General features: G+C 47.9%; 1 long non-coding RNA gene and 1 pseudogene across 1 annotated transcript; one reads left to right on the forward strand and one right to left on the reverse strand.

Annotated features, from left to right (window-relative positions):
* Positions 1-25158, forward strand: part of LOC135384932 (uncharacterized) — a 195626-nt pseudogene that overhangs the window by 53145 nt on the left and 117323 nt on the right.
* LOC135383932 (uncharacterized) lies at positions 16149-16916 on the reverse strand. The gene is made up of 2 exons (XR_010420162.1): positions 16790-16916; positions 16149-16309 (listed from the first exon to the last, which is right to left on the reverse strand). It is a non-coding gene; the product is annotated as an uncharacterized LOC135383932 (long non-coding RNA).

The following is a 25158-nucleotide window of genomic DNA, read 5'->3' on the forward strand; positions in this document are numbered from 1 at the left end:
TCTAATGTGACTGATCAATCGTGGAGCCTATAGACCAGTTTCCGCGGGTGACGTCAGAAGGCCGGTGTGGGCAAAACAAATTAACAGATAGTCCGAAACAACGAGAATAATGTGACACAGTTTGACAGAAATTACCATTCGACAACACCTGAATCAATCTGCAATTACATACGGCAATCGGGAGTCGCGTTCGTGTGGTTGCCCACACAACAATGGCGTTTTTTGTTTGTAAACGGAAAGAGGTGAACTTAAATTCTGATCTACATATATTTCTATGGGCCGTCCGAAATATGCCGGCCATGGTGTGAAGTGGCCGCGGGGTACCACAATAGGCACGGCCAAATTCTCGTTCTCATTAGTTCTGTTTAAGTTCGCAGCTAGCGTGGAATTGGTTGTATGTACCTCCTGCTGGAGCAAGGCAACTGTTGCGACCTGACCGCTGTCGGCGCGACGGAGAAAGTAGATGTGACGTCAGAAACACGTGTCCTTCCCCACTGGCGTACTGGCTTGGTAACGATATAATAGGCCATCTTTCGATCCAGAGAAATTTAGTCACGTGTGGTGGAAAAATAGAAATCCTCCTTGTTGCTTGTCAGATAACGACGTCCCTCCACTCAAACTACAGTGGACTGCGAGTCTTTGTTCTAAGTTTGACTGCCGAACGGTGAGTATATAGACATTGCAGTACTAATGAAACAAGCTGGGGTAGTTGGTGCATACTTGGTGAGGTGATGCGGTAAAGAAGAAAAAAAGGGGATGTGAGTCGCGACCAAGTTGAACTGGCTACCCCAAGTAGCCTATACGCATATAGTGAATACAAACGGATGAACGGGTTAAAGTGATGGAGTGCAACATGTAGTTCAAACTATATAGTTGGTACATACATAGTTGGTACATATAGCTACACTTAAGCATCGCAGGACGGGAAGAAACTGTAAAGACTATCTTTGAACACTCTGTAACTATTAAAGGGACCGTGCCATGTCCCTCATTCGATCCTCAAATCATGTGTAAGCGTCTCTATTGCGTTCCTGGGCGCTAATACATTCACCCTGGAGAGTGTGAACTCAACATTAGTTAAAACAACGGAGATATTAACTAAAACCAAGTCAAAAAATGCAACCGTTGCGACCCGACCACTGTCGGCGCGACGGGGAAACTCGGATGTGATGTCAGAAATACGTGACCTTCCACACTGGCGTACTGGCTTGGAGTGAGCAAATGGTGCAAGTGACGTTGGGCCGCTTGCAGGGTGGTTGGTGGTGGTGGCGTTGGTAGTATACTGTAAGAAAAATATCGGTAATTTTACTACAAGTGACTGGTAACTCTGTTGCCGGCATATGTGCCGTAACCTATATGATGCACAAAATCCGAGTGCACACTGCACAGTTCCGGACTGGGCTTTCGCAGTTTAATATCCCTTTAATGTAAATATCATTCTTTTCGATTATGGGAACTGGGCAGTGTGCACTCCAAACGGATTTTTAGCAATGACTAGGTTGCGGCACGTATGCCGGCAACAGTTAGCAGTCACTTTCGAGTAAAATTACAGTTTTTCCTTCTTTTTTTTTTTTACACTGTAACAAACTATTGCAGGGTGTGTGTCTCGGGCGTGCGCTCGACGCTTTGTCTTTTTATTTATTTATTTATTTATTTTTTGCGCGTGAACTGCGCCCGCGTGGAATGAACTACAGCAAAAATAGCATGTATCTCAGATAATAGTCATTCATGAGAACCATTCTCGACTGGTAGCTCAAAATTTCCAAAAATACTTTTATGGGTCCCCTTAATATAACCCTCCGCTGTGGAATTCGAGACCAACAAGGCAAAAATGTCGAACAACGTAAGTGATGAAAAGTAAGGTCCATAAATGCTGCGCAGATGGGATATGGACGCACCACCAGAAGCCGTGCATCAATCTACCGCTAAATATTACCGCTATATTTTTAAGATCAAACGGAGACGACACGTAAAAACGCTTCGGATACACAAGTATTCACGTCCGACATCCCACTTTTGAATGTTGACAGAGCCCAGCAGTTTCTGAGGCAACTGACAAGATTTGTGATTCAGATTCATATTTACCTCGATGGTAGACCGAAAGCCAGAAGATAGCATTTTGCATTCATAAAACATATTGGCCGCTTCCCGCATAGATTTAAGACTGAGTGAAATTTGTATATCGACCCGTGCTTTATGTGCCGGCGGTGTCACCTGTATGGGAGTCGAATCCTCTTCTTTGTTCGTGTTTTTAACCTGTAAGCTATCTCGATGAAGTGTGCATTGTCCATGCAGTTTTTCTTTTTTTACGGAGGCTGCAGAAGCCCCCCCCCCCCCCCCAATAATTTCCACATTCATCGTCATGTCAATTATTTTTTGTTGAAGAACACGAAGAAACAAGGCGAACTGTTTGCATGCAGGCTATATCTTGTATCTTCAAGGTCCTATATGTGCCTCTACCCCGTATTCTACCAAAATATTGTGTCTCGATGTGACGCCGAAGTGTCACAAAAATTAATTTGTACTTTCGAGAAGCACGACGTCATGGAGTGCCCTATTTATCTACGCGTCTGGCAACATTTCTCCTCGGAGGTCGATTTGTGTCTCCTCACTACAGCTGCTGGCAGTCTTCCAACGTGGGGCGTATGACTGAGACGTGTGCTGTTGCTGAAGACGCGACCTCCTCCTCGCCTCCAGACGCCAGAGCTCCTCGTGACGTCACCCACTCTTGGAAAATCTGAAACTTTTGCGGGTTCTTCCGAAAATTTGAGGAAGTGTGTAATGTTCACTGACGGCATTTACGTTTCGCGCAATGAATCTTCGGGCCAGGTGGATTTATAATACGAAATAAAATAAATATATATTTTAGTCCGCAGTGGACTTTAAAGTGCACTGCGGGCATGCGACTACAAGTAGCGAAAAGGTAAATCGAATTTTACATGAAACTTCTATATCTGCACACCCACATATAGCGATGGGATCACCTGAACAGCCATCTCCATCATCATCAGTCATTCTCTATTACAATTGGCCCTGGGGCAGCGCCCAGCCTGCTGGCCGGCATCAGCCCCATATCATCATCGTCTCTTTATGTGTATGTGTGTGTGGGGTGGGGGTAGAGTGGACGTGGACGTACTCTGCATGTCCTCCAATATCAAACAAATAACTTTCCACACAAACCGATACCAGCACTTTATTATATGACGGTATTCCTACAGTCTAAATACAGACCTTCACCGCATAGCACGCTCTTCGCGTCAACCACTGCCTCGAACGATACACTCTAAATACATAACTTCACCGTATAGCATGCTCTACGCGCCAACCACTGTCTCGAACGATACACTCTAAATACATAACTTCACCGTATAGCACGCTGTACGCGCCAACCACTGCATAGAACGATACACTCTAAATACAGAATTTCACCACATAGCACGCTCTACGCGCCAACCACTGCCTCGAACGATACACTCTAAATACATAACTTCACCGTATAGCATGCTCTACGCGCCAACCACTGTCTCGAACGATACACTCTAAATACATAACTTCACCGTATAGCACGCTGTACGCGCCAACCACTGCATAGAACGATACACTCTAAATACAGAATTTCACCACATAGCACGCTCTACGCGCCAACCACTGCCTCGAACGATACACTCTAAATACATAACTTCACCGTATAGCACGCTGTACACGCCAACCACTGCCTCGAACGATACACTCTAAATGCATAACTTCACCGTATAGCACGCTCTACGCGCCAACCACTGCCTCGAACGATACACTCCAAATACATAACTTCACCGTATAGCACGCTGTACACGCCAACCACTGCCTCGAACGATACACTCTAAATACATAACTTCACCGTATAGCATGCTCTACGCGCCAACCACTGCCTCGAACGATACACTCTAAATACATAACTTCACCGTATAGCACGCTCTACGCGCCAACCACTGCCTCGAACGATACACTCTAAATACAGAACTTCACCGTATAGCACGCTCTACGCGCCAACCACTGCCTCGAACGACACACTCTAAATACAGAACTTCACCGTATAGCACGCTCTACGCGCCAACCACTGCCTCGAACGATACACTCTAAATACAGAACTTCACCGTATAGCACGCTCTACGCGCCAACCACTGCCTAGAACGATACACTCTAAATACAGAACTTCACCGTATAGCACGCTCTACGCGCCAACCACTGCCTCGAACGATACACTCTAAATACAGAACTTCACCGCATAGCACGCTCTACGCGCTAACCACTGCCTCGAACGATACACTCTAAATACAGAACTTCACCACATAGCACGCTCTACGAGCCAACCACTGCCTCGAACGATACACTCTAAATACAGAACTTCACCGTATAGCGCGCTCTACGCGCCAACCACTGCCTAGAACGATACACTCTCAATACAGAACTTCACCGTATAGCGCGCTCTACGCGCCAACCACTGCCTCGAACGGTACACTCTAAATACAGAACTTCACCGCATAGCACGCTCTACGCGCCAACCACTGCCTCGAACGATACACTCTAAATACAGAACTTCACCGCATAGCACGCTCTACGCGCTAACCACTGCCTCGAACGATACACTTTAAATACAGAACTTCACCACATAGCACGCTCTACGAGCCAACCACTGCCTCGAACGATACACTCTAAATACAGAACTTCACCGTATAGCACGCTCTACGCGCCAACCACTGCCTAGAACGATACACTCTAAATACAGAACTTCACCGTATAGCACGCTCTACGCGCCAACCACTGCCTCGAACGGTACACTCTAAGTACAGAACTTCATCGCATAGCACGCTCTACGCGCCAACCACTGCCTCGAACGATACACTCTAAATACAGAACTTCACCGTATAGCACGCTCTACGCGCCAACCACTGCCTAGAACGATACACTCTAAATACAGAACTTCACCGTATAGCACGCTCTACGCGCCAACCACTGCCTAGAACGATACACTCTAAATACAGAACTTCACCGTATAGCACGCTCTACGCGCCAACCACTGCCTAGAACGATACACTCTAAATACAGAACTTCACCGTATAGCACGCTCTACGCGCCAACCACTGCCTCGAACGATACACTCTAAATACAGAACTTCACCGCATAGCACGCTCTACGCGCTAACCACTGCCTCGAACGATACACTCTAAATACAGAACTTCACCACATAGCACGCTCTACGAGCCAACCACTGCCTCGAACGATACACTCTAAATACAGAACTTCACCGTATAGCGCGCTCTACGCGCCAACCACTGCCTAGAACGATACACTCTAAATACAGAACTTCACCGTATAGCGCGCTCTACGCGCCAACCACTGCCTCGAACGGTACACTCTAAATACAGAACTTCACCGCATAGCACGCTCTACGCGCCAACCACTGCCTCGAACGATACACTCTAAATACAGAACTTCACCGCATAGCACGCTCTACGCGCTAACCACTGCCTCAAACGATACACTCTAAATACAGAACTTCACCGTATAGCACGCTCTACGCGCCAACCACTGCCTAGAACGATACACTCTAAATACAGAACTTCACCACATAGCACGCTCTACGAGCCAACCACTGCCTCGAACGATACACTCTAAATACAGAACTTCACCGTATAGCACGCTCTACGCGCCAACCACTGCCTAGAACGATACACTCTAAATACAGAACTTCACCGTATAGCACGCTCTACGCGCCAACCACTGCCTCGAATGGTACACTCTAAATACAGAACTTCACCGCATAGCACGCTCTACGCGCCAACCACTGCCTCGAACGATACACTCTAAATACAGAACTTCACCGTATAGCACGCTCTACGCGCCAACCACTGCCTCGAACGGTACACTCTAAATACAGAACTTCACCGCAAAGCACGCTCTACGCGCCAACCACTGCCTCGAACGATACACTCTAAATACAGAACTTCACCGCATAGCACGCTCTACACGCCAACCATTGCCACGAATGATAGGGATATCTCTTTTGATTGGAAGATAGAAGGGGGGGGGGGTGCGTACGCCTCTTTGTAGCAATTTTCATATATCCAAATTGCCACAAAAAGGCGTACGTCCCCTCTTTCTTTGAATCAGAGGCGATAACCCCCGTAGTAGCACGAAAGGCCGCAAAAACGTCTTTATTTGGTCAAATTGGGATAGAAGATGATCAAGACGTCAACGAGACATCTAGAAGACGTAATTATTGTATTACGTTTATAAGACGTACCGATTTTATGTTTATAATACGTCTTTGCCATCTCTGTTGAAGACTTATCCCAAAGAAAGACCTCCTGTAAACGTCATCCGTTTATGCTTGCAAGATATACTAATTTTCCGTGGTGTGCACAGCGTAAGTTAACTTCCGATGGCACTTACTGAACGTCTGAAACCAAAAGCAGTAAGACACACAGAGGGCGTGTTGATGGTCAGCTAATACTCCCAGCAATACATCATTTCGGTGTTCTTCTTGTGTGTAATTTAATTAAACGTAAGACAGCTCAACCTCCGTTTTGACATACAGGTGAGCACAGACTCTCCAGTTTGCGGAAGCAACGTATGGTATCTGTTTCCCCTTTGCTGCTCACACACACACGCTTCAAATCCGCGTACTGATCTTTCGCGGTGGAGGGAGGCGAAAGGGAGCCGGTCCTTCATATTTGGAGAAGGGCCCCTTGATAACGCGGGTCCGCCCGGGGGTGGGCAGTGTCTTTGTCTGGTACGGCCGATAAAAAGGTCGACGGGGCAGTACCGCTTGCGGTGCTGTTCCGGGAAAGAATTTTTCTTTCACACACGTTTATTGGCACACTAGCCATGTGTTCGTACCACCAGTAATTACGCCACCCAGGAAATAAATTTTTCCCACACAAGTGAAGGTTTTTTTTTTCCACCACCGCCTCGAGATCGAACAGCGTCGCCACCATGCGGCTGCTCTGTGAACTACCTTTAGTGGGGATGCGCCGCTGGAGTCGGTGCTTTCGCTGTGGTTATCATGCTCGAAAACGTGCTTGGAAGGATGAATTTCTGGACATTTGAACTTTTAAAATTGCTTCAAAATGAGTGAAAATAACTTGGCGGAAGACTTTTTTGGACTTCTCTAGTTCTCTGCGTGCTTAGCAGGGAAGATAACTACCGAACGTGCATATGTTCCAGTATGCAGATTCCACTCGTCCTTTTTATATATGTTTGTCACTGCGGTTCTGTATGTCAAACAAAATATACCAAGAGCTAAGGTCGATGTTTTAAGTTTTTTTTTCTTAAATCATAAGCATAAAACTATGCCGCAGTTATTTATTGAATGGTTTCTGTGCTAGCTGTTCGAAGTTTACTTCATAATCTACAGGTGCCCTCGAGCAAGTACAGATGTACTTCATGAATTGTCCCACTTTCTCGACACGAAATCTAAAGAATTTCCATCTGTGATTTTGGCTGGTGACTTCAACCTCCCGCTAATAGACTGGAAAAACATGTTGCCTGCAGCCGGATGTGAACACTCTCGGCTCTTAACTGATATCGCTTTTGATAACAACTTATCGCAGGTGGTAGATGCTCCCACGCGTAGGACCAATGATGGCGAGTCGTTGATTGACCTTGTTTTCTTATCTTACGCTGCAGCAAATACGCTAATTGATGTGTCGATCGCAGACGGAATATCTGACCACGATGCAGTTGTTTGCACATTGAACATGTCAATTAACTGGGGGACAAATATTGAGACCAACAAATATCGTGATTTCAGCAGGGCAAGTGATACTGATGTTGTGGACATGCTGGAAGAATCTTTTGACCGATTTGTTGTGCTTTGTGAGGATACCACAGTCTCTGTTGACAAAAGGTGGCTTTTCTTTAAGCATTTGGCGCTGGAGTGCATCGAAAAGTTTGTGCCTTTGCGCACAGTGAAGCGGAAGAAGCGTAATCCTTGGGTAACGCGTGAGATTTTACAGTTGAAACGTAAAATAAATAGGATAGAAAGGTTCCATCCAGGGCACAAAGGCTCACTCCCGGTATTGCGTCAAAAATTGCGTTTACTAGTACGCCGTTCTCGTTTCCACTTCTTTAATGTTACTATGCACAGCTTTCTTAAACATAATCCAAGACGGTTCTGGAGTCATCTGGTTAAAAAGGACAATAAGATTAAAGAGATTAAACTCAATGGGGTGGCAGTTGTCGACGGCGCGAGAATCGCGGATGAATTCAACGGGTGGTTTGCCTCTGTGTACACCAACGACGACTGTACAGAACCACCTTTCTCTTCTACCTGCTTTGGTCTGAGCGATGTCGAAGTGTTCACAGAGGGTGTCTTAGATAGGCTCCTCCGGCTGGACACGAAGAAGGCGTGTGGTCCAGACGGGATACCCAATGCTTTTTTACAGCGGTATGCAGAGTGGTGTTCAAAGTTTCTTTGTATCATTTACCAATCCAGTTTAAGATCGGGTGAAATCCCGTCTGACTGGAAGGTAGCCAAAGTGGTACCAATATTTAAAAGCGGTGATAAATCAAACATTACTAACTACAGGCCGGTATCACTACTAAGTACTAGTAGCAAAGTTCTGGAACATATTGTCTTTAAACACATAATTAGCGTTTTGGAAGAAAGTGATTTCTTGGTGAAACAGCAGCACGGCTTTAGGCGAGGTTACTCAACAGTTACGCAACTTGTACACATAGTTCATGACTTTGCCTCTGTTGTAGACAAAGGTGGTCAAACGGACGTTGTGTTTTTAGACCTATCAAAGGCATTCGACAGAGTTTCGCACACTAAGCTGTTGTATAAATTGAAAAACATAAGTAATGATCGTATACTGCAGTGGTTTCACTCCTATCTTACTAATCGTAAACAGTTCGTGAGTGTTGGTGAAGCCCATTCGCATTCCTTGGCAGTTCTCTCCGGAGTACCACAGGGGTCCGTGCTTGGACCGTTGTTGTTTCTAATTTTTATAAATGACCTCTGCATCGCCATTCCGGGAATCCAGTGTCGTTTCTTTGCTGATGATTGCATTTTGTATTCTAGTATAAACACTACTAACGACCAAGTCAAATTAAACAACTGTCTGCAATCTATTGTTACGTGGTGTGAAATGTGGCAGATGGAGCTCAGTGTGAAAAAGTGCGTGTTCATGTGTGTTACAACGAAGAAAACGTCATTGTCCTTTCCGTATAGCATTAACACTACTGTGTTCAGTAAAGTGGAGAACCAAAAATACCTTGGTGTATCAATAGCATCAAACCTAAGCTGGGCCGAGCATGTTGAACAAGTTGCTACCAAAGCATCCCGTAAACTTTGGTCACTGAGGAGGACGATGCGCCACTGTACGTCTGCAACGAAGCTGACGGCTTACACTACGTTAGTGCGGCCAATTTTAGAGTACGCGGATATTCTTTGGGATCCCTACGTACAGACGCATACTAACATGCTAGAATCTGTGCAGAAAAAAGCCCTTCGATTTATATATAATGCATATGGTCAGCACACATCTTCGACTTCACTCTATGCTAAATCTGGTTTGCCAACCTTGGCTCAACGAAGGAAAATTCGGCGTCTCAAGTTTTTGCACGATATAGTCAGCGGTACTAATGGGCTCAAGTTCTGCGATTACTTAACTTACAATTCGAGCCGATCCACAAGACTGAAACATAGTAAATTAATCCGTGAGTTTCGTTGCAATAAAGATGTGTTTAAATTTTCTTTTTTTCCTCGCACTGTACGAGAATGGAACAAATTGCCCTCTTGTGTTACACAAATTTCATCACCAACCCAGTTTTTACAAGGTCTTGTAGACTAACTTTCTTTCTTGCCTTCAGATGTTTAACGCTTGACATTTTGCACTGTGTATAGCTGTATGTTGTATGTGTTGTATGTAGTGTACTCACCTCCTCTGCCATGGCCATCAAGAGATGGCCGGCAGTATCTTTCAAATAAATAATGCTGAGTTATGATATCCTGCACGCGCTAAACACAAATTGTATCGAATGCATGAATATATATAATATCTATTTATGACACAGGTGTTTTTAAATGTGTGAATTTCAAGCTTTCATCTCATTTCATCTGACCGTATGACAGGCTAGACTTTCACATACGTAATCATTGGAACACATGTGCAGAGGAGGTGGTGTCCCTCTACATGAGTCCTGACCGGCGATGATGGAATGTCCCAGCGGGCAGATGGACGTGGCCTCACGCTAGGACGGTGCCGGTAGAACTGGCTGGCAGGCGCAGTGGCACGCGCCAGCAGAGGCACGTGGTTGTCATTGTCGTCCTCGGGCCGCCACATCACTCCCCCCCTCAGACGCGGAGCGGTGCATGCGGCTGAGGTTCGCGTCGATACCATGAAGAGAATGATGACGGCTCGTAGATGGTGGACGACTGGGCACACGGCTTGTGCTTTTGGCTGTTGATGCAGCAGCAGCGGGATGGCGGGAACAAGAGCGCTGCGATCCGGGCGGGTTCCAGTGATGGGATGTGAATGCCGATTGGTTGAGTGGTTGGGTGCTTGAGTGGTTGCTGATTGTGTTGAGTGTCTGCTGAGTGCGTTGAGCCCTTGTTGAGTGCACTGAGTGCTTGCTGAGTGATTGCTGCCGAGCGTTGATTGTTGCTGAGTGAGTGGGTTGCGGTGTGCTCATTGTTGCTGCGTGAATGCGTTGAGTGGGCGACAGTACCGCGACCGGTACGAGAGCGTGAATGCTGGTTGTCGCCAGAGAAGTGCCGGGGAGGTCCATCATGCAGCAGGTGGAGGCCGGAAAGTCAGCGTACTGTGGTCTCCCTGCGGGTCCCCGGTGGAACAGTGGTCCCGGTGCGCCTTGCCTGCTAGAGGGTGGTTCGCCGCTGGTTTGCCGAAAAATTTAGGATGTTGCATGGCCGAATTACGCCGAACATGGTGTCCCTCTACATGAGTCCTGACCGGCGATGATGGAATGTCCCAGCGGGCAGATGGACGTGGCCTCACGCTAGGACGGTGCCGGTAGAACTGGCTGGCAGGCGCAGTGGCACGCGCCAGCAGAGGCACGTGGTTGTCATTGTCGTCCTCGGGCCGCCACATCACTCCCCCCCTCAGACGCGGAGCGGTGCATGCGGCTGAGGTTCGCGTCGATACCATGAAGAGAATGATGACGGCTCGTAGATGGTGGACGACTGGGCACACGGCTTGTGCTTTTGGCTGTTGATGCAGCAGCAGCGGGATGGCGGGAACAAGAGCGCTGCGATCCGGGCGGGTTCCAGTGATGGGATGTGAATGCCGATTGGTTGAGTGGTTGGGTGCTTGAGTGGTTGCTGATTGTGTTGAGTGTCTGCTGAGTGCGTTGAGCCCTTGTTGAGTGCACTGAGTGCTTGCTGAGTGATTGCTGCCGAGCGTTGATTGTTGCTGAGTGAGTGGGTTGCGGTGTGCTCATTGTTGCTGCGTGAATGCGTTGAGTGGGCGACAGTACCGCGACCGGTACGAGAGCGTGAATGCTGGTTGTCGCCAGAGAAGTGCCGGGGAGGTCCATCATGCAGCAGGTGGAGGCCGGAAAGTCAGCGTACTGTGGTCTCCCTGCGGGTCCCCGGTGGAACAGTGGTCCCGGTGCGCCTTGCCTGCTAGAGGGTGGTTCGCCGCTGGTTTGCCGAAAAATTTAGGATGTTGCATGGCCGAATTACGCCGAACATGGTGTCCCTCTACATGAGTCCTGACCGGCGATGATGGAATGTCCCAGCGGGCAGATGGACGTGGCCTCACGCTAGGACGGTGCCGGTAGAACTGGCTGGCAGGCGCAGTGGCACGCGCCAGCAGAGGCACGTGGTTGTCATTGTCGTCCACGGGCCGCCACACATGCATTCAAGGTAAAATGCTATGACCATCACTGAACGTTCTATGTAAAACACGCGTGTTTTTTTGGGGGTATGAAGCGCAACAGCGTGTCTCAGAATATACCTGCCGCTGGAACCAAAAACTTAGTTTATATGTAGTTATTACCTGACCGTTAGCACCCGACACAAAGTCAAGTCCACCACACAGGTGTGGTCATCTCGTAACATATTTTAGCACCATTTAATGAATGCCCACACAAGAAACGAATCTTACCTCGAACCTCTCCCGGACTCGCACGACTTGAATAACCACTGCTGTTATTCGACGCAAAAAATTGTAGCGAAGGGCTTGAATACTTAATGGGCCATTCTGCCATTATGCTGCATTTTTGCACATTTGTACATTCAGATTCATTGTCGTTGTTGACTAGTACATTGTACATTTAGATCAGTGGGGACAGGAATTCTGAGTGTTCTTTTTTTTTTTAATCCTTGTTGTCTCGACGTAAGATAAAAAGGTACAGGGAAAGACAGCTATATACACAAGCGACGAATAAATATTCCAGCGAGAGCTGCAAAAGACTAATACAAAATCCAGCATGGAACAAAGGAGGTGGTGTTTCCCTTCAAAGCGCACAGGAGATTTTCTTTTCACAACTTCGCGACTTGAGCGTTTCGCAGTGCAGCACTTTTTGTCAACTTTCACACCTTATCAGCGTTCCAAGTATCGCATTTCAACACATCCCAATATGTGAGGCACTGACAGCAGCATTTCATCCAGAAACTCTGCGATATCTGCATAGAAAAGCCAGAGCCTGCTGCGTCCGATCATGCCGTATCCCCCGTATCCCCACCAGGGCATCCGTCGCAGCGCCACCTACAGTTCGATCTCGAGGCGTGAACTATACCCATAAACGATCGGCCTACGCGAGGCCACACGTATGTACTTCTATCTTGGATTCGCGGGAATAAAGGTTTGCTACTGACATGGTTTGCTACTGATATTCTTTTTGGCGGCAGTGGCAGCTTGTGTGCCACAATCTTACGATATCTTCGAATATTTCAGATGAACCGCATGCGAATTTTCTGGCGTTGGGAAGGCATCGGGCCACGTGTATACCTACGCTTCTAGCAAAACAAGTTTGAATCAACGACAGCTGCTTGCTGATACCTTCACGCTATCGTGAAAGAACTTTCCAAAGTGTCCGCTACGCCGTATCTCGTCCATAGGCTGCTTCCACGTCATCGTAGTCTCCCTACATAAAGACACTTCGCCGCTGGAACCTCTTCTTTTTGGCGGCAGTGGCAGCTTTTGTGCCACAATCTTACGATCTCTTCGAATATTTCAGATGAACCGCATGTGAATTTTCTGGCGTTGGGAAGGCATCGGGCCACGTGTACACCTACGCTTCTAACAAAACAAGTTTGAATCAACGACAGCTGCTTGCTGATACCTTCACGCTATCGTGAAAGAACTTTCCAAAGTGTCCGCTACGCCGTATCTCGTCCATAGGCTGCTTCCACGTCATCGTAGTCTCCCTACATAAAGACACTTCGCCGCTGGAACCTCTTCTTTTTGGCGGCAGTGGCAGCTTGTGTGCCACAATCTTACGATATCTTCGAATATTTCAGATGAACCGCATGCGAATTTTCTGGCGTTGGGAAGGCATCGGGCCACGTGTATACCTACGCTTCTAACAAAACAAGTTTGAATCAACGACAGCTGCTTGCTGATACCTTCACGCTATCGTGAAAGAACTTTCCAAAGTGTCCGCTACGCCGTATCTCGTCCATAGGCTGCTTCCACGTCATCGTAGTCTCCCTACATAAAGACACTTCGCCGCTGGAACCTCTTCTTTTTGGCGGCAGTGGCAGCTTTCGTGCCACAATCTTACGATCTCTTCGAATATTTCAGATGAACCGCATGTGAATTTTCTGGCGTTGGGAAGGCATCGGGCCACGTGTACACCTACGCTTCTAACAAAACAAGTTTGAATCAACGACAGCTGCTTGCTGATACCTTCACGCCTTCACGCTATCGTGAAAGAACTTTCCAAAACGTCCGCTACGCCGTATCTCGTCCATAAGCTGCTTCCACGTCATCGTATTCTCCCTACATAAGGACATTTCGCCGTTGGAACCTCTTCTTTTTGGCGGCAGTGACAGCTTGTGTGCCACAATCTTACGATCTCTTTGAATATTTCAGGTTGGTGGCTCCCGTTTTAGTTTTGTGATTAGTACCCTTGTTTTTGCTGTCACTGCTGCCAAGGTGCCTGTAGTGTGACCTGTGAATATTTATATGCATTCTCGCTTAAAGTGACTAAGGAAATGTCGAAAGAAATTTTGCGTGAACTAACTAAAAAGTTCACCGACTTCAAAGTCGAACTGAAAAATGAAACCAAAGAGGATATGAAGCGAGAATTCAAGTCCTTCCGAGATTCCTTTGAAAAGGAACTCCGCAATGAGCTGAGACACATAAAAACTGATCTTCAGGAGATAAGAAAAAAACATGATCACGATTGAAAGTGAACATGAAGTGCAAGAGGCAGAGTTATCACGTGTGCGGGACGAGAACAAGAAGCTTTGTCAATCGATTGGTGACTTGCAACTTAGGGTAACGCACTTGAGTCAGTACTCTAGAAATCACAATATTGAGATTCAAGGGGTCCGTGAAGTAGAAAATGAGAATTTATCAGTCATCGTTACTCAACTTGGAGAAGCAATTGGCGTTTCTATGACTCAGGACGACTTGGAGGCCTCTCATAGGGTGCCTACTAAGCAAGGCAGAACGAGACATGTTATTGTTCAGTTCAAATCGCGCGGCAAGCGGGACGAGGTACTTGTGCAGTGCAAAAAGAGGAAACTCACTTGCCGTGCTTTAGGATTTGAGAGTGATGGTTTAATTTATGTAAACGAGCATTTGTGCTCTGAATTGGAAGCGTATGTTTGGTATGGCATCCGCCAGAAGGAAAACGTGCGACTTGTGGAGGAAAACGTACTTGTGGGTCCGAGGCGGCAAAATTTTCGCTAGGAAGTCTGACGGGTCACCTGTGATTCATATTCGTTGTGAAACTGATATTGAGAGAATATCGTGAAAGAAGCAAATGTTACGCATATTGTTATGAAAGTGGAGTGGTTCCTACCTACCCGACCTTTTGTCTTTGTTTGTTTATTTGTATAATTCTTTTTTTTTATGATCTATTTGCCTCATACTGTTAAAAGTACATTGTTGTGTGATGCTCCTTTGTACACTTTTTTTCACTTGAATGCACGATCACTGAGATCGAATGCTTGATGACATGCAAATAGAATTTGATGTGCTCATGTTGACGGAAACATGGTACCAAACAGAAACTGACTGTTTTACTTTGCCTAACTATTCACATTTTTCCTTAAATCGGTCTGACGGATTTGTTGGGGGTGTTGCTATGTTAATTCGCTCAGAAAATTTCTCTATTTACAGTGATTACTGTATATGTACTGCAGATTATGAAGTGTTAATAATAATAATAATAATAATAATAATAATAATGTTTTATTGGTGCCCAAGAACGGTCGTGACGACCCTAATGTTGGCGCACACAAATACAATACAATGCCCTACAAATAGACACAATATACATACAAATACAGTAATACAATATGCACTAACAACAAGACACGATCTACGTGGTCACACACACAAAAACAAAAACAAAAGAGACTGTACATGAAGAAAAAAAATACATGACTTGAATTGAAAACGAGAAAAGAGCACACGCACATTGTAATGTGAGAAACACATGCAATCGCACTGCAACAAAAGGGAACTTATCTGAAAAAGTCAAAGAAAAGAAATCTCCGAAAAATGAGAAGAGATATGACACCTAAATGATGTACATGATGCTGAAAAAATATCAAAAGAAGAAGGGAGCGAGTTAAACAAGATCTGGCATCGTGTAAGGGGGTCATTAGGACAGTAGTGGTTGACATAGAACGTTGGGGGTTTCCGCAGAGTAGCACGCGGGAGACAAAAATTTAGGCGACCTAACAGAAAAGGGGAATCAAATATCGAGTGCACACATTTATAAAGAAATATCATGTCAGTAGTAGTGTATCAGCTCAAGTATCCGGCAAGTCACATCTTCGTCTGGACGCCATTAATTAGCAATTAGAGCAATTTGGGACCCCCCACAGTAATCAGGACCATCAGGGAGTCATTACACTAATTGGGGATCATCTAAGACACGTCCAGACGAAGATGTGAGTTGCCGGCTACTTGAGCTGATAAAAAATAAAAAAATAGGTAGAAAATAAAATGAAAAGATAGAAATAGAGTGGAGAGAAACAATTTATTCGAAAATCAACGATGCCGCGGCGAAGAAACGGCTCCGGGGTGACCAGTGCTTGTTGACGTCGGGTAGTTGCAGAGATCGACGACAGGTGGCCACTTAGTTGCAAGGCATCACACCAGATGGCGCCACCATCATAGCTCTAGAGGAGAGAGAGACAGAGAACAAGATACTAGCGGCAGGTAAAAATGACAGCACTGCTAAACAAGTCTAGGCATGCGAGAGAAAAGGTCTAACCGCTACTGCTAAACAGAAAACAGTACACATCGGGGAAAAAGGGCTTACGGGGGGACGATCGCTTAGGCCTAACCACAACACTACGCAGCTAACACAAGGCGGGAACCACACATCGCTAAACATGCGAGAAAAGGCTTAACACGAGCGCGGTCACCGCTAAACACGGCAAACATACGAGGAAAGAGGCTTACGGGGGGCGATCGCTTAGGCCTAACCCCAACACTACGCAGCTAACACAAGGCGGGAACCACACATCGCTAAACATGCGTCAACAGGCTTGGACACCGCAAAACAAGTCTAAACATGCGAGAAAAGGCTTAACACGAGCGCGGTCACCGCTAAACACGGCAAACATACGAGAAAAGGAGCGCGTCAAATCACTCACCTTTTCCCCCGCGGCAACTTCCAGGCAGAAACTGAGCGAGCGCGGAGAACATACGTCTGCTCTCTACGAGAGGCAGCCAGCAACTGAGCGAGCGCGCGGAGCGCACGTCCGTCTTCCGCGACGGTCCGAGAGAAACTGAGAGAGGCGACGCGCGCGCGCCCTCTGCTCCACCCGTCCGCGCATGCGCGCGCGCGCGCTCCTAGCGCCCCCTGCGCCGGCCGCGGGTGTTTTCGGTTTCGGCTCTCTGCTGCGCGCGCGCTCCTAGCGGCGACGGGTGGCTTTTCAGTTTCGCTTTCATTCTCCGTTCGTTGCGCGCGCGCGTTTATCTCTATAAAGGCAGCGCGCACCGCGCTCGCGTCATCATTCTGACCGATACGTGAAAAACGCCATGTGTGGTTTATTCTCCTGCGCTTCTCGTCGTCGCAAGGAAAAGACAAAAAACGAAGAACTTCGCGAATTTATTCGCGGCATCGTGGAGGAAGCCTTTCAAGTCCACCGCCTGGAATGGTTGCAAGCGCGTCAAGAAATGTGTCAGGACAAGATGAAGACGCTCGACCGCATCTTAGCGGCGGACAGACTGGCGAAAAAGAAGTCCAACTTTAGCCTGGACAATCTGTATTGGGAACGCAGTTCCGATGTAGAGGACGACGACGAGGATGTGTAAATAAAAGCGATGCATTTCTCTTCGAGTCTCAGTCTCTTCTTTTTCTTCGTGCAACGTGTACGCACGCAACATGTCTTCCCCGAACCTTTTCGTTTCCGTCATCCCTTTCGCTGTATCTTAAGCGGTCCCCTCCATGTGCGGCAAATCTACTTTCGTTGCTAACGTGTTGAGGAACCTGAACGACGTGGTAGACAAGCCTCCGTCACAAATATTCTACGTGCAGAAATATGCTTCGCCGAGCATGCAGGACGAATTCGGGGACTCCGTAAAATTTACCAAGGAGCTACCGCGAGAGTGGGACACGTCGCGCGCTACGCTGATCGTCGTCGACGATCACATGACCGACGCCGGTTCCTTGAAGGAGGTGACCGATCTTTTCATTCGGGGTTCTCACCACGCCAACGCGTCGATCTTCTTACTCGTTCAAAACATCTTTTTCGACAGTAGCCATTTTAGAACAATATCCTACAACGCCAGTTACGTCGTCCTGTGGCGCACCGTGCGCAGCGTGCACCAGATGGAACATTTCGGCCAACAGCTATTTGGCAGAAAAAGATTGGAGTATTTTCTGGACGCATATAAACAAGCGATGTCGTCGCCCCACGCATATTTACTCGTGGATCTTCACAACTATACGCACGAGGATCACAGGTTGCGTAGCAATATCTTTCCGGGAGAACGTCAATATATCTACGCTCCGAAATGAATCTCCGCCCTCACCTCACTTTACTCAAAGTACTCTCCACTCTACCCCCTCCACGCCGCCGCGACGTCTTGAGACGTTCGTCCTCGTCCGACATGAAACACCTCTCCGAAATTTGTCCTCAATGTATTGAACGGAAAGGTGGCTCTAGCTCCAGATACGTTCGCGCGTTTGAAGAAGCACAAACGCTTTTTACGACGGCTCGCCTACAAAAAGATTCACAAGAATCCGCAACGTTTGAAGCGCTATCTGTCTCAGCAGCGAGGACAGGGCGTTCTTTCGTCGGTGGTTCCTCTCCTGCTTTCCGCCGTGTTGAACCTTTTCGCCAATGGCCAAGAGAATTGAAGTGACCACCTCCTCCATCGGAAACATTCTTTCCTCGAAGGAGAGTGACGACGTCAAAGTGAAACTCATACTGCAAGCACTGTATCGCATACTCAAGCAGTACGGATTTGACCCCTACGACAATAAAAACAAGGCGTCCGACGCTACAAATGACTTTGACTATTCGCTCCTCTCTCCAGAGGTGGACGAAGAGGAAGCGGAAAGGGTCGTCTCGGAATTAAAGAAGGTTCTTTCCTGGGATCGCGAGGGTTGTGTCTCCGTGTCGGGCAAGCCCATCAGACACTCCTCCGTTTACGAACTCGTCAATTATTTGTTGCAACGTAAGACGGGAAAGAAACCTTCCTGGTTCCCCAAAGTCTCGAAACTATTGCGTCTGATTTCTCTACCCAAATCTCGCGAGCCTCAACAGCAGCAGCAGCAGCAGCAGGCCTCCATTGCGTGGACGACTTATGGAGGGATATGAGAAACCAGAGGGTGGTTTGGGGGGTGTGGAACGCTATAGAAAAGCGCATCACTTGAGCAAAAAGAAGGCTCTCGCCATTCTCAGAAAGCTGGATGCCTACACGCTCCACCATCCGGTCAGAAGAAAGTTTAATAGGAGACGCATCATCGCGCTCAAGATCAACGACGTGTGGCAAATGGACCTCGCCGATTTTTCAAAATACAAGAGATTCAACGGTGGCTACCGCTACATTCTCGTGGCAATCGATTCCCTCTCCCGCTTTCTGCGCACCCTCCCGCTAAAGACGAAGCGCCCCGCCGAAATGAAAAGGGCCATGATAAGACTTTTTCGGGGAGGTAACGTACCTACACGCATCTTTTGCGACAGAGGCGGGGAATTCTACAACAAGACCGTCAAGGAGTATCTCTCACGAAAGAAGGTACAGATGTATTCTACCTTCTCTCCAGTAATCAAAGCGTCGCAGGCAGAGCGCGTCATACGGACTTTACGCGACAGAATATTCCGTTATTTTAGAGTAACGGGAAAATACCACTTCGTTTCCGCGCTTCCCAAGATCGTGCGCGACTACAACACCACCAAACACAGGACTTTGGGCATCAGCCCGTCCGAAGTCACGCCCGAAAACGAATTGGAGCTGTTCAATAAGATAAATGGGAAGCCCGTCGTACCCTCCGTGAAAAAGAAGCTCAAACTGGGGGATAAAGTGAGGGTCCTACTTCACAGAAAAGGTTTTCATAAGAGCTCGGAAGGGAGTTGGTCGCCTCAGATTTTCACCGTCTCCCGCCTGAGAGACACCTCTCCTCCCGTCGTACACCTGGAAGATTACCGGGGTAAGGAAGTGGACGGATCTTTCTACCCGGAGGAGGTACTCGTCGTAACCCGAGACGCCAATCAGCCGTGGCCAGTAACGAAAGTGCTGAGGAAGAAGCAGGTGAACGGTCAGAGCTTCTCCTTGGTTCGCTGGTTCGGTTACGACAAAGAACACGACAGTTGGGTTCCGAGCAGCGACGTGGTCAAGATTGGGAAATGATGTCAGACATCTACGTCCACCTGCTCTCGAACGCCAGCATGGATAAGTTTCCCTCGAATAAACTCAACGCCTTCACGGTAGCTTTCGATAGTCCGCTTCAGCTCTCGAATCGGTATAAAGTCGGTCTGATGGATCTCAGCATAAGTAACGATTTTTTAAATATCGGCTACGAAAGGCAAGATGCGAAAATCGAGGTTTCTTTCGAGGACACGGTGGAAGCCGGCAGAACTTTTCGTGTCACCTCGGATCTCGAGAGGGATTTGGGAAAAGCCCTTTCGGAATTCGACGTTTCTTTCGCGTACAATAAATCGCGATACGACTTCGTCTTACCCGTGGACGTGAAAGCCGTGGAATTGGACCCTCGGCTCGCGCAAGCGCTCGACGCCTCGCTAGCGTCCCGCGAAGCAGGTCGTGCGGTGAAACCCCCCAAATTGAGCGAACGCGAAGCCACCTCCATCGTATTGGAGCACGCCGCAGCCGCCGTCGCTTTCGGCGACGTCACTCTGAATTCGGAAACCACGTCCCTACGGAACACACTCAACAAGTATTTCCAGACGCACAAGCTGGACGCCTCGCTAGAATTCGCGGATAACGTGTACTCTCTGAAAACACCGAAAGGGTTGCACGTACCGGAACCCTTTGTCAAGCTGCTACATCTCACAGCCCGTCGAGGGACACGAAGAAACGCTACGCGTCTCTCTCCCCGTAGCGCGTCAATTTTCTTTCACGATCAAGACGAAAATTCCTCGATCTTTGCAAGTACATGTGCCTCCCGGCTATTATGCGACGCCGCAAGCACTTCTAAATGCGATTAATCAGCGCGTAGGCGAACGCGCGCGCTTCAGCTTCGACGGAACCGAACAGAAATGTAAAATTCGGCTTTCCGAGGGCACCTCCACCCTAAGACTTTCCGAGTACCTGGCCGTGCTTTTGGGCTTCGAATCGCGTACCGTGTTCACGGGGGATGAGGATGCTACGAGCTCCGTCGAGGTACTCCTGGAACCCCCGTTTCACAACATAATCGTGTACACGGATATCGTGGAACCCACGTACGTGGGGAGCGGGAAAAAACCGATATTAAAAATACTACCCTTTTATTACGAGAAAGACAAGCACGTCGTCACCTACACGTTAGATAACATCCAGTATTTTAACCTGTCTCAATTCGAAATTCCTTCAGTGACGATCGTTCTCGCGGACGAAACGGGAAGACGTTTGCCGTTGCGGTCCAAAGGCAGAACCAATCTAACGTTGCATTTCAAATATGTACCGTAATTCCCCCAAAATAATTCCCGTGTACACGGGACCCCTTTTCCAACGAGGGGGCGGTGTGTTGAGCAACATATCCAAGTTTATCGTTCCCATCTGGCAGCAAATAAAACCGATCGCCAAGAGAACGTTGAAGCGCTTGGCGCGGAATTTGGCCGATGGCGAAGGAATATCGCGCGCAGTAAAAAAGACGGCCATAGCAACGGGGAGAGACGTGCTGGATTCCATGGAGGGCTCTGGAAACAACAATGGGAAGAAACGCCGCAAACGACAACAAAAGGCGCCGACACACGACGCACCTGCAGATATCTTTGGTACGCCGTGAAGGTCACACATCCGCTGCGCGCGCTCCGTCATGACGTCAACGAAAGGAAAAATACAGACGCCGATCTGTCTAACGAGTGACGTGATGATATTCGAACCCCCTTCCATTCAATACGGCGTGGAAGATACTTCGTACCAACTTTTTTATCCGGTCAACGGAGTAAATAATTCCGTGATCGAGTTTTGTATTCAAAATTTGCAAAGGGCACACTTGGATCTCTACGGCAGTTTCGTGTCTTTGACCGTGCGCATTGTTCGCGACGACGGGGAAGAAATGGACGAGAAAGATGTCGTTTTCCCAATAAACCACCTGTTGAGCGGCATGTTTAAGACGGTCACCGTTTACGCGAACAACAAACTCGTCAGTTCCAACGAGTTGTACGCCTACAGGAGTATTTTGGACGTCGTGCTTCATTCCACGCCCGCGGCTCAAGAAACAGTGCACGCGGCTGGACTTTATGTCGAGGACGACGAACATTTAAAGGACGATTACGACGTCTCGTCTCGCGGTCCGAAACAACGTTACGAAGCGACGAAGGGTGGAAAATACTTTAACCTGGTCGGTCAGATCAATACCGACCTGTTTCAACAGCCGCGCCTGATGGTACCTGCAGTCGAAATTCGCGTCGTTTTCCTGTTAAACAACGACGAATTTAAACTCGTATCGGTCCCCAAAGACAAGAAAACGTACAATTACGAGGTGGACATTAAAGAAATGACGTTACACTTGAAAAAGGTGACGCTGGCACCTTCCCTATTTTTGGAATACGAGCGGCGGCTTCAGACCACGCCGGCCATCTACGTGTTACGCGGATTGGAAACCAAGGTGCGGAGCTTGAGTGCCGGGAGCTTGGACGCTCACTTTGAAAACGTTTACCCCGAAAGGGTACCTTCCAAATTATGCGTCGCCCTGCTCGCCACGTCCGACTTTCTCGGCGACATCCAATCGAACCCCTACAAATTCCGTCATTACGACCTGTCTCATTCGATGCTCTCCGTGGACGGACAGCAAGTGCGAGCCGAGTACGACTTTCAGAACGACCTCGTCAAAATTCCCTACTTTAACTTCTTGCAAGAACTGGGAGAGAAACATTTCAAGTATAGCTACGAGCGATTTAAAACGAACGGGTTCCTTCTCTACTTCAACTTGGACGTGGACAAGTGTTCTTCTCCTTCGCATTTGAACGAGTGGCGAAAAGGAAACGTTCGCCTGCAATTACGCTTCGCTAAAGCCCTTCCACACGCGGTCACCGTCCTCTTGATTTCCGAGTGTCCCAAGCTCATGTACGTCGACAAGGACCGTACGGTCACCTTCCCATAAGAAAAGATGTACGAGAGCGACATCTTGGAACTCGTGTCCCTGAACCCCCTCGCTTCCTCCATGCTGAGAGGCATTTGCGCTTCCAACGAAGCCTTCGTTTTACGCAAGCCCGGTTATTTAATCATCAATACGGAAGAGCGAAGAAGACGCGGGCAGCACTGGGTGCTCTACCTGAAAAACTACGACGGGTCTACCGTGTTTTTCGACAGCTACGGACTTCCCCCCATCGAAGCAAACCTTCGAAGGACTTTACCTGTAGTGGACGAGTATAACGACAAGTGTATTCAATCACCCTTTTCGCCTTACTGCGGGCTTTTTTGTATCTACGTAGCCACGCGCATGTCGAAACGCTACAGCTTGAAAAGTTGTGTATCCATGTTTTCCTGTAACCTCGAAGAGAATGACGAAACAATAAAACGTCTCCTCGTGAGCGAACTCGTTTCGTAAAAAATAGACTATTTATTTATTCACGACATACACAAGACCCTTGCGAGACGATCTTCCAACGTGCTGACCCGACGCTCACCGCCGTCGTCGCCGGTCTGCACCGTGACGTCGAGGGATGTGTGGAGAAGCCAGTAGCGACGGACGATAGGTCGGTTGAAACCCGCGTTGATGAGACACGGGTCGACTGTCTCTCCTCGTCTATACTTCTCCAGCAGCTCGAGCTTGTAATCTACGAAACGCTTCATTTTCTTTGCAATCTTCCCACTGACGGTGAACAGACGTAAGGGTATCGTCTTGAGAATCGAGCGAAAGTCTCCCTCGCAGCTATCGCCGTGAATATAATCGCGTAATCGCAGCAAGTCCCGATACATTCGCGTTTGCACAAAGGTGGCAAACCTCTGCTCGGGCGTCATCATGACTGAGACGGAATGAGAGTAGACAACCTTTTTTTTATTTCTCGTTACACACGAATTAGGCTCCAGCTTTGGTTTCGTAGCCGGGAAGGCAGCCCAAATACGGACGAAGGCTCGAGTCTAACCAATGGCTGGGGTTTCTCGACCAGAGTCCACCGCAGCGACAGGTAGTCAGTTGATCGCCGATTCGCAAAAAGAAGGTCTTTGGAGGAGGCTTGAAGGTTAGGACCAGGGGTAGATCTCCCGTCAGTAGCCATTCGTAATCTGCAACGAAAGGAGTGTGAGAAACGCATGTTTTTTATATCTCAAACACACACGCACGTACAATCTTCTTCAGTCACAGAGTGACACTGATGGTCCATCTTCTCCATCTTCCTTCAATAGTCGAAGTCCTTCGCAACGTACGTCGAACGGTACCGTCCGACAGCCGAGAAACGGGCGAATCAATCGGTCCGTCCAATGCTTTTGCTCTGGAAAAAAATGTGAACGATTATAGAACGTATTAAAAAATAACGAGGAAGCGTACCTTTGGACCACAATCCACCGCAATTGGTGCAGAAGAAGCGGGCGCTGCCAATCTCCCGAAATATGTGAGGCGGGAAAAAACCGACTTCACGCGCAGCAAAAGTGTTGTACACTGGAAACGAAACTCTTCAAACATTTCGACGATGATGATGACGTCATGGGTATTACTTACGAGGATCTACCAAGCTGATCATAATGGAATGACGATCGACCATTCGCTTCGACATTTATAGTAAAGCTTTGCCTCTCACTCTCTATGACGTCATTGAACGTGTTTGGGCATGTTAAGACGTGTTTGAACATGTTCGGACACGGGCGGCGAACCGTCGGAGTCGCCCCTGGACACACTCGTTCCTCTCTCTTCCTCTTTATGACGTCATTGAACGTGTCTGAACATGTTTGGACGTGTTTGAACATGTTGTGACGTCACTGAACATGTCTGAACATGTTTGGACGTGTTTGAACATGTTGTGACGTCACTGAACATGTCTGAACATGTTTGGACGTGTTTGAACATGTTGTGACGTGTGTAGACACGAACCCCGCAATACGAAAAACGTCACGCAGTACGAATTAGATTGATGGTTAGTGTGTCGCGCCCAGTGTAGAAGGATCCTGGGTTCGAATCCCACTCTGGGTCTTCTCGTTGTCATGTACAAGTCGTCCCAGAGTGTTAGCTAGAAATTAGTGTAATGTTTTATTCAACGTCGATGGTATCATTGTCATATGCGACATCGCAAAAAAGGCGCGAAAGACGGAAGGCGGGGTGGTCAAAGTACAGACGACACCGTCGCAATGCGAGGAGGAGGAGAGCGGTGTAGCGACTATAAAAGGTGCGCTGGTTCTACGACGATTGACAGGAAGC

Source organism: Ornithodoros turicata, chromosome 2, assembly GCF_037126465.1.
Source record: "Ornithodoros turicata isolate Travis chromosome 2, ASM3712646v1, whole genome shotgun sequence".
Lineage (NCBI taxonomy): Eukaryota > Metazoa > Arthropoda > Arachnida > Ixodida > Argasidae > Ornithodoros > Ornithodoros turicata.